The sequence below is a fragment of the Amblyomma maculatum genome, chromosome 3 (assembly GCF_055883805.1).
Source record: "Amblyomma maculatum isolate TAMU_Amacu chromosome 3, ASM5588380v1, whole genome shotgun sequence".
NCBI lineage: Eukaryota > Metazoa > Arthropoda > Arachnida > Ixodida > Ixodidae > Amblyomma > Amblyomma maculatum.
In genome coordinates this window covers 91,108,400-91,114,085 of record NC_139346.1, presented here as the reverse complement: position 1 = coordinate 91,114,085, position 5,686 = coordinate 91,108,400, and positions in this window count along the sequence as shown.

Sequence of the window (5,686 nt, the reverse complement as noted above, 5' to 3'; positions counted from 1 at the left end):
CGAGAACAGTGGCAGCTTGAGAGGTCGCCAAAGGCGAAATGAGTAAAAGGTGCTACCATCAATCTTTTGCAAGAGATGTAGAACTGTGAACGAATTAAATCTCGAGATTAAAATAGGAGAAAACTACGTGGCGTCTATAGTTATTATTATACGGTCACATATTTGTTTTCGTTTGAGGGTCTAAGAGTCCCAAAGCGTCTGAGGCTATGAGCCTCTTAATGCAGGGCGCCGGGCAATTTCGACCACCTGGGCTTCTGTTACCTTGCACTCGTATTGCACAGCATACGGGCGTCTTGCATTTTGTCTCCATCAAAACGCGGCTGCTATTGAATCCGGGTCTCTGGGTTCAGAGGAGCGACCTAACCACTGAGCCACTGCGGCGTGGCACATCACGCACTTCATACGCACTATTTTGGACCCTGCTTTGGTACAGCGACAGTTCTTCCTTTTTACGAATGAACAGCAGAACATATGCGTTAATAATTCACATGAATGAGGAGCGCTAAGTGGACATCGCACAGGAAACGGGCCCGATAGCGGCAAACCCAGGGCGCGTCTTTCATGCGCCGTTTTCAACCAACCACCATTGCAAAGAGCATGGAAAATTGAAGTAAACGAAAATGCAGCCAAAACAGTAGGCGGCACCTAGCAAACATGCACTGTTTCTCACAACTTGCTACGAACACGCCTACTAGTAGTTCGATCGTGACTCTGGAAATAAACGTTTATTACGCCATGAGGCGTGTTGAGCTTGCACTGGGTTATGTTGCGCTCCATTTATTTCGACAAGGCGCAGTTCTAACGGGAATTTTATCGATCGACGAACCTTGAAACATTCATGAAGCAGTGAGCTGTGACATCTAATCGACCGCCTCGTGCAAACTACCCATGGGAAACAAAATTTGTTATCTGATTGACACTTTAGTGATCATCTTCGGGCATAGTTTTTTTTTTTTCAATTTAGTTTCTTCGATTTTGATTCACATGCAGCAGTTCACTTTCTTGACTCGTCGCACTGTGATAATCCCATTTGGAATTCGTGTCTTCTTCAAAAGCTTCAGCGGAGAGCTGTGCAGTCTCATCCCTTACAAAAATAGATATTGAATTTCTGTTACGCACGTAATGTGTTTTTGATGAGTCATCAAACACTGAAAGGAGATTCAAGATTAGATGTGTTTTAACATCAGATCCGCAACAGACTTTCCTTTGAGATCACACAAGAAGTTTTGTGCTTGGAAAACGCAACAGTATTTTTGGGTAGGAGCTAATGTGGAAATACATTGACTTTCTCAAATGAGGAAAAGTATACATCACTAAGTGAATATATATTCTTTCCTTGTTAACTGCACACTTTCAGATCCCTATGTTTGCATTTCTGTTTAGCATATGTGGGATGTTGCCTAAGAAACAACTTTTATGTGTTTTAACATGAGATCCGCAACAGACTTTCATTTGAGATTACGCAAGAAGTTTTGTGCTTGGAAAACACAGTATTTTTGTATAGGAGCTAATGTGGAAATACATTGACTTTCTCAAATGAGAGAAAGTATACATCACTAAGCCAATGTATATACTTTACTATGTTTTCATTTCTGTTTAGCATGCACTGTAAAAACAAAAACAACTTTTTGGACATTTGTTTCATTCAAAACACGCTTACACCCTGAGTCTTGGGTGTTTGTGCCATTGCAAATCACTTCTTGCGAAGCGAAGGGGTGCTATGTTTGGACAATATGCTTTAGGGTGTTACGGGCAAGGATGTTGTTGTGTACGCGAACCGACGCACTGCCACACCGCCTCCAAGCAAACGGACGCACGGCCGCTCCATTTCCAATGCCTCCTTGCACCTGCGAGCAGGCCGCTTCGGAAAGACCAGTAGGGGTACCCTGCCTGCGCCGACGACGACGCGCGGACGTAACCCGAGCCGTGCGTTGCCTCGGAACTGGACCGTCCTGGGAGCATGTGCGCGACCAGGGCACGAGAAGCAATGCCTTCTTTTTAATGCATGATATTTTGCGTGTTTCTTAAGCTTTCGAGCTCCTTCTTGCTCTGCGTATAGATTAGCCGAGCCCTGAGTCATCGCATCGCTTCCCGAAATGTTTAGATACAAACAAGATTTAGTTACCAGTAAAATAGTGTTGGCGCTGCTGCGCTTGCCGGTATTGAAGCTTGGTCGCACTTTTTTTCCTTAAAGGTTCGTGCTACAGCTCCGTGTTCAGCGAAAATTACGCCCAAGGTAGCAACCACCGAAGAGCCAGCGCTGATAAATTTGCCAGCGATGCCAAACTCGACATGTTAAAATGACTCCAGTGGACAAAATAGTGCGCATAGGTATCCAGAACATTAGATGCAAGTTCTAATGGTCAAGAAGTTGTAATTGTTAGAGCAGCCGCAATGGCCTGTACACTTCGAAACATGCTTCGAAACATTAAGTCCCAATCTTATGAATGCAGTTCAGACATAAGAAGCAAATAGAGACTTTTTGTATAGCGTATGGACTCTTTCGTACGATAAACGCTAGAAAATTATGGGACGCTATTCCGTGTGTGGCATCGGCGCTTTTAGTTGGCCGTACGAAAGCGCGAACGCAAACTACAGTGGCGACATCTAGGTTTAGAATAAGAAAACATATTCGGGATTTTTTTTACTCGCAAGCCAAACCTAGCCAAGTCGCACCGGAGCCAGTTTCTTAGCTGTGACAGTTTTGTTGTACTCCCTAACGCTGGTATTCCTGCGCTGACGACTTTTACCTTGTATTGCCATCATGGTGCATAACGGCCTCCTTTCAGCCCCGTACTGCCAAGCATATTTTTACGGATACACGCGTGTAAGCAGTCAAGCCAAGACGATTCACTTCATGGCGTTGCCATACCAACAAAGCAACGCTACTCGTCAGGCTTAAGGACTGCGCTGCCGCGGTGCAAAATAAAAAATAGAGGTAAATATTCGCTAATTATTTGTGCTAAATGCTACACGAGGCAAAGCGAAAACCCCGTGTGCCATTTATAGGCGCCAGCGCGCACAAAAACGTGGTAACGAAGACAAATTCACTCTGAAGCGGTAGGCCTGGACGCCGCCATCTTGTCAACGCTGATCTCCCATCGTACGTGAGGGCTGCGTACGATAAACTCAAGTTTCAGCGTACGCTGGCCTATCGTACGAAAGAGTTCGGTCTCGGCTATCGTATAGCGCATGCGCAGTGCCTGTCACGATATTTTTGGCGTGCGCTATTCCTTTGCGTGTGTCTGTGTACGCTATACTAAAAGTCTCTAATACGTTACCAACGTTACCAGTTCCCCGAGTGGCCGAGTGGTTAGCGTAGAAAGCTACGGAGTAAAGGTCTATTCACACTTGCGACTAGATGAGGTCGCGCGAGGAGAGGAGCTATGTTCACACTTGCGACTGTCGCCTTCTCGAAAAACCAGTTGGGAGTAGGAAAGCTGCAGGGCGATGACAGCGAACGTCGGTAGCAGCCGCTTGCCAGACACTTCAGCTTTTTCAGGCGAGAACACCGACGACGAATAGACGGTGTCAATATAAAATGTTGCGCCTGCGTGAAAAACCCATTTCTGAAAAGTTTATAGTACTTACCGGATAGTCCGAATATCTTTCCAATCTCCTCCCAGGCCATATCCTTCTCCCTGCCGGATGCCGTTTGTTGAAAAGGTAGGGGTATTCTTTAATTGCATTGAGAAGGTGCTCGATCGAGTACTCCGGGACCTCGCTGATTGGTGAAATGGTTTGCGACTAGTAGTCGCGCGACTAGAAATTCGAGCAGTGCCCGATCGGCCCGCGGCAGTCGCTTTTCGACCGATGCGACCATTTGCGACTGTCGCTTTTCGACCAAAACGGTCGCGCGACCGCTGCTAGCCGCAAGTGTGAACGGGCGTTAAGAGGTACCGAGTTCGAATCGCGCCAGAGGTGTAGTTTTTTTTTCGCTTAGTTTTAATTTTTTTTTCATTTTTTAGCTTTTCTTAATGTAGTTGAGGTGCTTCGCTACGTTTTAGCTTTTACTTTTTATCCAAAAGTGAAAGCCATCAGGCGCTCATTGGTCAACACTCATGAACAACGCACAAGAAATGCACACATTAGTTACCAACCAGAAACACGGTGGCCAACTTTCTTGTGAAACTCATCAAAAATGCATCAAGAAAATGTATAGAAATGTTAATGTGCATGATTAGAAATGTAATTAATATTTAATCAGAAACTCATTAAGCTTTTTTGTAAGGGATAGTTGGCTATTCGCCACGAGGTCGACCTAGAGGTGGCGCCACCGTCACTCCGAAAGTGTGGATCGGCAGCCGGCGGCGCTCGCAGTAACGCATGCTGCGTAGGTCTGCTTCCGAGTTTACGGCGGGTTTGTTGGCGATGAAAACGTGTCTTGAGCAGTATTTCTGCAATATTGCAGAAAAAGATCCGATAATTTCGCCAATGCAGCAGAAGAAGAGCGGATTTTAGGAAAACAAAGCACGCAACCATCAGACTTCCAGATTTACTTTGCGCGTTTCTTGCGCTGTACCGCGCTCACGCGCCTAATGCTTGGGCCACAGCTTTGTTTTTCTTATCGACTTTTAAACAGTTTGCGCGTGTCTCATGCGAGTGAGACCGGTAAATTTAGTGTCAAGCCCACGCAGATACCTGCAATACTTTAGATTGAATTGAGAAAGCCTGGTTCATATTATATCGTACTTGACTCGAGGATTAAGCAGGTTAAATGTAGCATTGGCAGCGCAAGTGTGGCGAGTTGCTTTAGACTTCTGGCCCCAGACAACCACGCACAAGTATTCCCTAAAAATGAGATCACGCCGACACTCCATAGGAAACCTCGCCGCACAGGAAAGCTGATTGTTCACGTGTACAGCGCTGAGTGGATTGAATTTACCGAGATGCTTTTTGCGGCCACTGTCATAGAATGTGATAGTGTATTACTGCATGCGTCACTAACTGTAAATGATTTACTGAAACCGAGGAAAGTATAAGGGATTTCTGATATGTGTGATGTTAATATATAACGGCAAATTAGTAGTGTAATTATTTTGTTTTGCAATGCCAATAAATTTCACCGTGTGAGAGAACTTTTACACACTTGACAGAATTTACAATAATCAGCGATTAATTTTCAGTAACGTTAAAGCACAAGCTACGAATTACTCGCTGCGAAGACATCGTTATAAAACTGCGCATGGGCACTGTCATGTTCTAGGAAGCAATTTTACAGGCTGAAAATTTCTTTATCACTATTTATTTACCAGAAACTAAATCTTATGTGAAGTAAAATATTAGGGTTGCTTCCAAAACAGATGCCGGATATAAAACTATTCCGAAAGAAATAGAGGTCATCTTATCATGCGACTATAAAGATGTATTTATTCCCGAACTAAACACTGATATTTAAGCCCGCATGAAGCTGTTTTACTCCTCTTGTCAGAAACGACGAGTTTGCTCGGAAGACAGCACTTGGACGAAAAGGGATTATAATGATTATAATAGGCTACCAGTAAAGTACATTAGTCTAGGTGTATTATGTAATATTCAGGGTAACAATTAGGTGCAGGGAATATGTTTCTCGAACATTAGAGCATTTCTCTAAAGCAAAATGTGCTCACTAAAACTTTTACGGATGCACAGAAGCCTTCAACAACAAAAAAAAAAGAAAGAAAAGAAATGCTTATTGGCCCGGGTT